The sequence below is a fragment of the Lithobates pipiens genome, unplaced genomic scaffold (assembly GCF_037356315.1).
Source record: "Lithobates pipiens isolate NorthernLeopardFrog02 unplaced genomic scaffold, aLitPip1_a1.2 Scaffold_25, whole genome shotgun sequence".
NCBI lineage: Eukaryota > Metazoa > Chordata > Amphibia > Anura > Ranidae > Lithobates > Lithobates pipiens.
Genome location: NW_027507787.1, coordinates 11174096 through 11186180, shown reverse-complemented (window position 1 = coordinate 11186180; position 12085 = coordinate 11174096). Strand labels below are relative to the sequence as shown.

The 12085-nt window shown below is 44.8% G+C and overlaps 1 non-coding gene across 1 annotated transcript; it reads right to left on the bottom strand.

Moving 5' to 3' along the window:
- Positions 1-6969: 6969 nt before the first annotated feature.
- LOC143932507 (small nucleolar RNA U3) lies at positions 6970-7184 on the bottom strand. Its single transcript, XR_013262937.1, has one exon. It is a non-coding gene; the product is annotated as a small nucleolar RNA U3 (small nucleolar RNA).
- Between the last annotated feature and the right edge of the window lie 4901 nt (positions 7185-12085).

Genomic DNA, 12085 nt, shown 5'->3' with positions numbered 1-12085 from the left:
CCCTTTTCTTATTTTATACTCGAGCGTGCACCAACAAATGGGACCACAAGATCTGAGCTTTAAGCCTCTGACATTGATGGCTCAGCCGATACATTCAGCTGGCTGATGCTGTTCACAATTATGATGATGTGCTGCTTTCTATTCTCCGCAGAATGGGGTTCCTATGTATTTAAATAGGCCGTCATCTTATTTTATGCTTGAGCGTGCACCATCAAACGTGACAACTAGTTCTCAACTTTAAGCCTCTATCATTGGTGGTTCAGCCGACACGTTCAACTGGCTGATGCTATGCCAAATTATAATGATGCGCTGCTTTCCATCCTCCGCAGAATGGGGTTCCTCAGCATTTAAATAGGCTGTTATCTTATATTATGCTCGAGCGCGCACCATCAAACTTGACCACTAGTTCTCAACTGACTGATGCTGTTCACAATTATAATGATGCACTGCTTTCCATCCTCCGCAGAATGGGGTTCCTCAGCATTTAAATAGTCAATTTTCTTATTTTATGCTTGAGTGTGCACCATTAAACGGGACCACTAGTTCTCAATTTTAAGTCTCTAACATTGGTAGCTCAGCAGACACGTTCAGCTGGCTGATGCTGTTCACAATTATAATGATGTGCTGCTTTCCATTCTCCGCAGAATGGGGTTCCTCAACATTTAAATAGGTACTTTTCTTATTTTATGCTCGAGCCTGCACCATCAAACAGAACCACTAGTTCTCAGATTTAAGCCTCTGTCATTGATGGCTCAGACGAAACGTTCAACTGGCTGATGCTATGCACAATTATAATGATGTGCTGCTTTCCATCCTCCGCAGAATGGGGTTCCTCCAGCATTTAAATAGGCCGTAATCTTTTTTTATCCTCTAGCGTGCACCAACAAACGGGACCACTAGTTCTCAGCTTTAAGCCACTGACTGCTGACTCAGCCGACACGTTCAGCTGGCTGTTGCTGTTCACAATTATAATGATGTGCTGTTTTCCTTTATTCGCATATTGGGGTTCCTCAGCATTTAAATAGGCCCTCTCCTTATTTTATGCTCGAGCGTGCACCATCAAACAGAACCACTAGTTCTCAGCTTTAAGCCTCTGACATTGGTGGCTCGGCCGATGCTGTGTACAATTATAATGATGTGCTGCTTTCCAATTCTCCGCAGAATGGGGTTAATCAGCAAATAAATAGTCCCTTTTCTTTTATTATGCTCGAGCGTGCACCATCAAAAGGGACCACTAGTTCTCAGCTATAAGCCTCTGACATTGGTGGCTTGGCCAACACGTTCAACTGACTGATGCTATGAACAATTAGAATGATGTGCTGCTATCCATCCTCCGCAGAATGGGGTTCCTCAGCATTTAAATAGGCCGTTATCTTTTTTTTTATGCTCGAGTGTGCACCATCAAACAGGAGCCCTAGTTCTCAAATTTAAGCCTCTGACATTGGTGGCTCGGCCGACACGTTCAGCTGGCTGATGCTGTTCACAAATTATAATGATGTGCTGCTTTCCATTCTCCGCAGAATGGGGTTCCTCAGCAATTAAATAGGCCCTCTTCCTATTTTATGCTCGAGTGTGCACCAACAAACGGGACCACTGGTTCTAAGCCTTAAGCCTCTCATATTGATGGCTCAGGCAAAACGTTCAACTGCCTGATGTTTTGCACAATTATAATGATGCGCTGCTTTCCATTTTCCGCAGAATAGGGTTCCTCAGCATTTAAATAGGCCCTCTTCCTATTTCATGCTCGAGCGTGCACCAACAAACGGGACCACTAGTTCTTAACTTTCAGCCGCTGACATTAATGGCCCAGCTGACGCATACAGCTGGTTGATTAAGTTCACAATTGTAATTATGTGCTGCTTTCCATCCTCTGCAGAGCATGGGGTTCCTCAGCATTTAAATAGGCCGTCATCGTATTTTATCCTCTAGCGTGCACCATCAAACGGGACCACTATTTCTCCGCATTAAGCCTCTGACATTGATGGCTCATCTGACACGTTCAGCTGGCTTAGGTGTGCACAATTATAATGATGTGCTTCTATCCATTCTCCGCAGAATGGGGTTCTTCTGCATTTAAATAGGCCCTCTCCTTATTTTATGTTTGAGCGTACAACAAACGGGACCACTAGTTCTCAACTTTAAGCCTCTCACATTGATGGCTCAGCCGACACGTTCAGTTGGCTGATGCTGTTCACAATTATAATGATGTGCTGCTTTCCATTCTCTGCAAAATGGGGTTCCTCAGCAATGCAATAGTCCTTTTTCTTCATGCTCGAGCGTGCACCATCAAACGGAACCACTAGTTCTCAGCTTTAAGCCTCTGACATTGATGGCTCAGCCGACACCTTCAGCTGGCTGATGCTGTTCACACTTATGATAATGTGCTGCTGTCTATTCTCCGCAGAATAGGGTTCTTCAGCAATTAAATAGTCACTTTTCTTATTTTATGCTCGAGCCTGCACCATCAAACAGAACCACTAGTTCTCAGCTTTAAGCCTCTGACATTGCTGGCTCAGCCGACACGTTCAGCTGGCTGATGCTATGCACAGTTATAATGATGTGCTGCTATCCATTCTCCGCAGAATTGGGTTCCTCAGCATTTAAATAGGCCCTTTTCTTATTTTATGCTTGAGTGTGCACCAACAAACGGGGAAGATGAGTATGGACACTTTCGAGCACATATCTCCCTTTGCATCCTACAGAAATGATCCCTGAAAGATTAGTCCTCCCTTTTCTTATTTTATACTCGAGCGTGCACCAACAAATGGGACCACAAGATCTGAGCTTTAAGCCTCTGACATTGGTGGCTCAGCCGATACGTTCAGCTGGCTGATGCTGTTCACAATTATGATGATGTGCTGCTATCCATCCTTCGCAGAATGGGGTTCCTCAGCAATTAAATAGTCCCTTTTCTTATATTATGCTCGAGCGTGCACCATCAAACTTGACCACTAGTTCTCAACCGACTGATGCTGTTCACAATTATAATGATGTACTGCTTTCCATCCTCCGCAGAATGGGGTTCCTCAGCATTCTAATAGGCCCTCTTCCTATTTTATGCTTGAGCTTGCACCATCAAAAGGGACCACTAGTTCTCAGATTTAAGCCTCTGACATTGGTGGCTCAGCCGACACGTTCAGCTGGCTGATGCTGTTCACAATTATAATGATGTGCTGCTTTCCATTCTCTGCAAAATGGGGTTCCTCAGCAATGCAATAGTCCCTTTTCTTACTTCATACTCGAGCGTGCACCATCAAAAGGGACCACTAGTTCTCAGATTTAAGCCTCTGACATTGGTGGCTCAGCCGACACGTTCAGCTGGCTGATGCTGTTCACAATTATAATGATGTGCTGCTTTCCATTCTCTGCAAAATGGGGTTCCTCAGCAATGCAATAGTCCTTTTTCTTACTTCATGCTCGCGCGTGCACCATCAAACGGGACCACTAGTTCTCAGCTTAAAGCCTCTGACATTGATGGCTCAAACGAAATGTTTAACTGGCTGATGCTATGCACAATTATAATTATGTGCTGCTTTCCATCTTCCGCAGAATGAGGTTCCTTAGCATTTAAATATGCCGTCATCTTATTTTATCCTCTAGCGTGCACCAACAAACGGGAACACTATTTCTCCGCTTTAAGCCTCTGTCATTGATGGCTCAGCCGACACATTCAGCTGGGTGATGCCATGCACAGTTATAATGATGTGCTGCTATCCATTCTCCGCAGAATTGGGTTCCTCAGCATTTAAATAGGCCCTTTTCTTATTTTATGCTTGAGCCTGCACCAACAAATGGGACCACTAGATCTCAGCTTTAAGCTTCGGAGATGGATGGCTCAGCCAACACGTTCAGCTTGCTGATGCTGCGTACAATTATAATGATGTGCTGCTTTTCATTCTCCGCAGAATGGGGTTCCTCAGCAATTAAATAGGCCCTCTTCCTATTTTATGCTCGAGCGTGCACCAACAAACGGGACCACTGGTTCTAAGCCTTAAGCCTCTGATATTGATGGCTCAGCCAAAACGTTCAACTGCCTGATGCTTTGCACAATTATAATGATGCGCTGCTTTCCATTTTCCGCAGAATAGGGTTCTTCAGCATTTAAATAGGCCCTCTTCCTATTTCATGCTCGAGTGTGCACCAACAAACGGGACCACTAGTTCTAAACTTTAAGCCTCTGACATTGATGGCTCAGACAACACGTTCAGCTGGCTGATGCTGTTCACAATTTTGATGATGTGCTGCTCTCCTTTCTCCACAGACTGGGGTTCCTCAGCATTTAAATAGGCCGTCATCTTATTTTATGCTTGAGCGTGCACCATCAAACGGGAACACTCGTTCTCAGCTTTAACCAGTTCCCGACCAGTGCACACCGATGTATGTCGGCAGAATGGCACGGGCAGGCAAATGGGCGTACCTGTACGTCCCTTTAAATTTGCCGCAATGCCATCGCGAGCGCGCCGGCGGCGGCGTGCTCGCGTGCTTGTCGGGACCCCAGTGAGTCCGGTCGTGGGTCCCGCAGACTTGATCACCGCGGTCATACCCGCGATCGTCTCACGGGGTGGCTGAGTGGAGAGATGCTGTTGTAAACAGCATCTCCCCATTCTGCCTAGCAACTAGTGACACTGAGCTCTGCTCCATGTGATTGGAGCTGAGAGCAGTGTTCACAAAATGAAAGCCCAGCCCCCAACAGTTAGTAACACACCCCTAGGAACACTTAACCCCTACACTTCCACCCACTGATTAACCCCTTCACTGCCATTGTTATTTACTCAGCAGGGATTGCTGTATAAATGACAATGGTCCCAAAAATGTGTCAAAAATGTCCGATGTGTCCGCCACAATGTCGCAGTCACAATAAAAATCGCTGATCGCCGCCATTACTAGTAAAAAAAAAATATTAATAAAAATGCCATAAAACTATCCCCTATTTTGTAAACGCTATAACTTTTGCCTTTTGTGCAAACCAATCAATATTGCCAATCGCTTATTGAGATTTTTTTTACCAAAATATGTAGAAGAATATGTATCGGCCTAAACTGAGGGAAAAATGTTTTTTTATATATTTTTGGGGGATATTTATTATAACAAAAAGTAAAAAATAATGCGTTATTTTCAAAATTGTCGCTCTATTTTTGTTTAAAGCGCAAAAAATAAAAACCGCAGGGGTGATCAAATACCACCAAAAGAAAGCTCTATTTATGAGAAAAAAAGGATGTCAATTTTATTTGCGAGCCACGTCGCATGACCGCGCAATTGTCAGTTAAAGCGGCGCAGTGCCGAATCACAGAAAATGGTCTGGTCTTTGGCCAGCAAAATGGTCCGGGGCTGAAGTGGTTAACCCTCTGACATTGATGGCTCAGCCAACACGTTCAGCTGGCTGATGCTGTTCACAATTATAATGATGTGCTGCTTTCCATTCTCCGCAGAATGGGGTTCCTCAGCATTTAAATAGGCCGTCATCGTATTTTATGCTCGAGCGTGCACCAACAAACGGGACCACTGGTTCTAAGCCTTAAGCCTCTGATATTGATGGCTCAGCAGACACGTTCAGCTGCCTGATGTTTTGCACAATTATAATGATGCGCTGCTTTCCATTTTCCGCAGAATAGGGGTTCCTCAGCAATTAAATAGGCCCTCTTCCTATTTTATGCTCGAGCGTGCACCAACAATCGGGACCACTAGTTCTTAACTTTAAGCCTCTGACATTGATGGCTCAGCCGACGCGTTCAGCTGGTTGATGAAGTTCATAATTATAATTATGTGCTGCTTTCCATCCTCTGCAGAGCATGGGGTTCCTCAGCATTTAAATAGACCGTCATCGTATTTTATCCTCTAGCGTGCACCATCAAACGGGACCACTATTTCTCCGCATTAAGCCTCTGACATTGATGGCTCAGCCGACACGTTCAGCTGGCTGAGGTGTGCACAATTATAATGATGTGCTTCTATCCATTCTCCGCAGAATGGGGTTCTCCTGTATTTAAATAGGCCCTCTCCTTATTTTATGTTTGAGCGTACAACAAACAGGACCACTAGTTCTCAACTTTAAGCCTCTCACATTGCTGGCTCAGCCGACACGTTCAGTTGGCTGATGCTATTCACAATTATAATGATGTGCTGCTTTCCATTCTCTGCAGAATGGGGTTCCTCAGCAATGCAATAGTCCTTTTTTTTACTTCATGCTCGAGCGTGCGCCATCAAACGAGACCACTAGTTCTCAGCTTTAAGCCTCTGACATTGATGGCTCAGCCGACACCTTCAGCTGGCTGATGGTGTTCACAATTATGATAATGTGCTGCTGTCCATTCTCCACAGAATGGGGTTCCTCAGCAATTAAATAGTCACTTTTCTTATTTTATGCTCAAGCGTGCACCATCAAACAGAACCACTAGTTCTCAGATTTAAGCCTCTGTCATTGATGGCTCACCCGACACATTCAGCTGGGTGATGCCATGCACAGTTATAATGATGTGCTGCTATCTATTCTCCGCAGAATTGGGTTCCTCGGCATTTAAATAGGCCCTTTTCTTATTTTATGCTCGAGCCTGCACCAACAAATGGGACCACTAGATCTCAGTTTTAAGCTTCTGAGATTGATGGCTCAGCCGACACGTTCAGCTTGCTGATGCTGCGTACAATTATAATGATGTGCTGCTTTCCATTCTCCGCAGAATGGGGTTCCTCAGCATTTTAATAGGTCCTCTTCCTATTTTATGCTCAAGCATGCACCATAAAACGGGACCACTAGTTCTCAGATTTAAGCCTCTGTCACTGATGGCTCAGCCGAAACGTTCAACTGGCTGATGCTGTGCACAATTATGATAATGTGCTGCTTTCCATTCTCTGCAGAATGGGGTTCCTCAGCAATTAAATAGGCCCTCTCCTTATTTTATACTCGAGTGTGCACCAACAAACGGGACCACTAGTTCTCAACCTTAAGCCTCTCACATTGGTGACGTTCAAACAACCACTCTGAATGAGTTCCTGCCTACTATCTTCCCATCTGGAAAGATGACCAAGTCATCAAACGGTGGCAGCATCTGCAGAGAGCAGCACTGCCAACAGGAGTCCTAATGAGACAAGAACCCTAAAATTCATCATCGTGGAAGATGAGTATGGACACTTTCGAGCACATTTCTCCCTTTGCATCCTACAGAAATGATCCCTGAAAGATTAGTCCTCCCTTTTCTTATTTTATACTCGAGCGTGCACCAACAAATGGGACCACAAGATCTGAGCTTTAAGCCTCTGACATTGATGGCTCAGCCGATACATTCAGCTGACTGATGGTGTTCACAATTATGATGATGTGCTGCTTTCTATTCTCCGCAGAATGGGGTTCCTATGTATTTAAATAGGCCGTCATCTTATTTTATGCTTAAGCGTGCACCATGAAACGGGACAACTAGTTCTCAACTTTAAGCCTCTATCATTGGTGGCTCAGCCGACACGTTCAACTGGCTGATGCTATGCACAATTATAATGATGCGCTGCTTTCCATCCTCCGCAGAATGGGGTTCCTCAGCATTTAAATAGGCCGTTATCTTATTTTATGCTCGAGCGCGCACCAGCAAATGTGACCACTAGTTCTCAACTTTAAGCCTCTAACATTGGTAGCTCAGCAGACACATTCAGCTGGCTGATGCTGTTCACAATTATAATGATGTGCTTCCATCCATTCTCCGCAGAATGGGGTTCTTTTTGCATTTAAATAGGCCCTCTCCTTATTTTATGTTTGAGCGTACAACAACAAACGGGACCACTAGTTCTCAACTTTAAGCCTCTCACATTGGTGTCTCAGCCGACACGTTCAGTTGGCTGATGCTACTCACAATTATAATGATGTGCTGCTTTCCATTCTCTGCAAAATGGGGTTCCTGAGCAATGCAATAGTCCCTTTTCTTACTTCATGCTCGCGCGTGCACCATCAAACGGGACCACTAGTTCTCAGATTTAAGCCTCTGTCATTGATGGCTCAGACGAAACGTTCAACTGGCTCATGCTATGCACAATTATGATGCGCTGCTTTCCATCCTCCGCAGAATGGGGTTCCTCCAGCATTTAAATAGGCCGTCATCTTATTTTATCCTCTAGCGTGCACCAACAAACGGGACCATTAGTTCTCAGCTTTAAGCCTCTGACATTGATGGCTCAGCCGACACGTTCAGCTGGCTGATGCTGTTCACAATTATAATGATGTGCTGTTTTCTTTTATTCGCATATTGGGGTTCCTCAGCATTTAAATAGGCCCTCTTCATAGTTTATGCTCGAGCGTGCACCAACAAACGGGACCACTATTTCTTCGCTTTAATCCTCTGACATTGATGGCTCAGCAGACACGTTTAGCTGCCTGATGCTGTTCACAATTATAATGATGTGCTGCTTTCCATTCTCCACAGAATGGGGTTCCTCAGCATTTAAATAGGCCCTCTTCCTATTTCATGCTCGAGCGTGCACCATCAAACGGGACCACTAGTTCTTAACTTTAAGCCTCTGACATTGATGGCTCAGCCGACGCGTTCAGCTGGTTGATGAAGTTCACAATTATAATTATGTGCTGCTTTCCATCCTCTGCAGAGCATGGGGTTCCTCAGCATTTAAATAGGCCGTCATCGTATTTTATGATCTAGCATGCACCATCAAACGGGACACTATTTCTCCGCATTAGGCCTCTGACATTGATGGCTCAGCCGACACGTTCAGCTGGCTGAGGTGTGCACAATTATAATGATGTGCTTCTATCCATTCTCCGCAGAATGGGGTTCATCTGCATTTAAATAGGCCCTCTCCTTATTTTATGTTTGAGCGTACAACAAACAGAACCACTAGTTCTCAACTTTAAGCCTCTCACATTGGTGTCTCAGCCGACACGTTCAGTTGGCTGATGCTGTTCACAATTATAATGATGTGCTGCTTTCCATTCTCTGCAAAATGGGGTTCCTCAGCAATGCAATAGTTCCTTTTCTTACTTCATGCTCGAGCGTGCACCATCAAACGGGACCACTAGTTCTCAGCTTTAAGCCTCTGACATTGATGGCTCACCGGACACATTCAGCTGGTTGATGCCATGCACAGATATAATGTGCTGCTATCCATTCTCCGCAGAATTGGGTTCCTCAGCATTTAAATAGGCCCTTTTCTTATTTTATGCTTGAGCCTGCGCCAACAAATGGGACCACTAGATCTCAGCTTTAAGCTTCTGAGATTGATGGCTCAGCCGACACGTTCAGCTTGCTGATGCTGCGTACAATTATAATGATGTGCTGCTTTCCATTCTCCGCAGAATGGGATTCATCTGCATTTAACCACTTTCAGACCGGACCATTTTGCTGGTAAATGACCAGAGGTCTTTTTACACTTTGGCACTGCGCTGCTTTAACTGGTAATTGCGCGGTCATGCAATGTTGTACCCAAACAAAATTTGCGTCCTTTTCTTCCCACAAATAGAGCTTTCTTTTGATGGTATTTGATTGCCTCTGCGATTTTAATTTTTTGCGATATAAACGTAAAAAGACCGCAAATTTTGAAAAAAAATGATATTTTCTACTTTTTGTTATTAGAAAAATCCAATAAACTCAATTTTAGTCATACATTTAGGCCAAAATGTATTCAGCCACATGTCTTTGGTAAAAAAAAAGTCAATAATTGTATATTTATTGGTTTGCGCAAAAGTTGTCACATCTACAAACTAAGGTACGTTTTCTGGAATTTACGCAGCTTTTAGTTTACGACTGCCTATCTCATTTCTTGAGGTGCTAAAATGGCAGGGCAGTACAAAACCCCCCCAAATGACCCCATTTTGGAAAGTAGACCCCCTAAGGAAATTGATAAGAGGCATGTTGAGCCCATTGAATATTTTATTTTTTTGCCTCAAGCGATTGAATAATGACAAAAAAAAAAATTTTTTTTTTTTTACACAAAGTTGTCACTAAATGATATATTGCTCACACATGCTATGGGCATATGTGAAATGACACCCCAAAATAAATTCTGCTGCTTCTCCTGAGTACAGGGATACCACATATGTGGGACTTTTTGGGAGCCTAGCCGCGTACGGGGCCCCGAAAACCAAGCACCGCCTTCAGGCTTTCTAAGGGCGTAAATTTTTGAGTTCACTTCTCACTACCTATTACAGTTTTGAAGGCCATAAAATGCCAAGATGGCACAAAACCCCCACAAATGACCCCATTTTAGAAAGTAGACACCCCAAGCTATTTGCTGAGAGGCATGTTGAGTTCATGGAATATTTTATATTTTGCCACAAGTTGCGGGAAAATTACAAACTTTTTTTTTTTTTTTTTTTCACAAAGTTGTCACTAAATGATATATTGCTCATGCATGCCATGGGCATATGTGAAATGACACCCCAAAATAAATTCTGCTGCTTCTCCTGAGTACGGGGATACCACATATGTGGGACTTTTTGGGAGCCTAGCCGCGTACGGGGCCCCGAAAACCAAGCACCGCCTTCAGGCTTTCTAAGGGCGTAAATTTTTGAGTTCACTTCTCACTACCTATTACAGTTTTGAAGGCCATAAAATGCCAAGATGGCACAAAACCCCCACAAATGACCCCATTTTAGAAAGTAGACACCCCAAGCTATTTGCTGAGAGGCATGTTGAGTCCATGGAATATTTTATATTTTGCCACAAGTTGCGGGAAAATTACAAACTTTTATTTATTTATTTTTTTTTTCACAAAGTTGTCACTAAATGATATATTGCTCACGCATGCCATGGGCATATGTGAAATGACACCCCAAAATAAATTCTGCTGCTTCTCCTGAGTACGGGGATACCACATATGTGGGACTTTTTGGGAGCCTAGCCGCGTACGGGGCCCCGAAAACCAAGCACCGCCTTCAGGCTTTCTAAGGGCGTTACAGTTTTGAAGGCCATAAAATGCCAAGATGGCACAAACCCCCCCCCAAATGACCCCATTTTGGAAAGTAGACACCCCTAAATTTAGGGGTACACTAGTGAGACTAGGTAATAAATGGCGGGTGCCCTGAAACTATAAAAAAATAACTAACCAACCAGCGTCACCTGTAACAGTTATATGGTGATCACTGGTGAAAGGGTTAACTAGGGGGCAATCAGGGGGCTTTATGCGGTAGTATATGGGGGTCCCTGGCGCTATAAAAAGCTGCAGCGAACCTAAATACCTACCTGCCTAACTAGCGTCACCTGTGACACTAATACAGCGATCAGAAAAACGATCGCTTATTAGGCTGGGTTCACACTGGAGCGATGCGGGAACGCCACGAATGCGCGGCGGGTTCCCGCATCGCATGCCTCCCGGCGGCAGTTCACACTGCCCTATGCGAACTGCTGGGAGTGTCAGTGAAATGTTACTGACACCCCAGATCAGTTCGCATATCGCAGTGCGATCTGCAAACTCGGATCGCATGGTGTGAACACCCATGCGATCCGATTCTGCTGCGGGCCAAAAAAAGGGTCCCGTGCGAATTTGCGGCGGGTGCGGCGAATGGCTGAACTCGAATCGCACAGAGATCGGATGTGATTTGCACTGCAGTGCGGTGCGAATCACATCCGTTCTCATAAACCGCTGCAATGTGAACCCAGCCTTAGTGACACTGGCGACGGGGGGTGATCACAGGGTTAAACCTTTATTGGGGGGGTTAGGGGGGTACCTTAGAACTAAAGGGGGCTAACCCTAACTGCCCTAACAGTTATTAGTCACAAATGACACCCGCCGGGTGATCAGGGGGTTAAACCTTTATTAGGTAATAAATGGCGGGTGCCCTGAAACTATAAAAAAATAACTAACCAACCAGCGTCACCTGTAACAGTTATATGGTGATCACTGGTGAAAGGGTTAACTAGGGGGCAATCAGGGGGCTTTATGCGGTAGTATATGGGGGTCCCTGGCGCTATAAAAAGCTGCGGCGAACCTAAATACCTACCTGCCTAACTAGCGTCACCTGTGACACTAATACGGCGATCAGAAAAATGATCGCTTATTAGGCTGGGTTCACACTGGAGCGATGGGGAAACGCTGCGAATCCGCGGCGGGTTCCCGCATCGCATGCCTCCCGGCGGCAGTTCACACTGCCCTATGC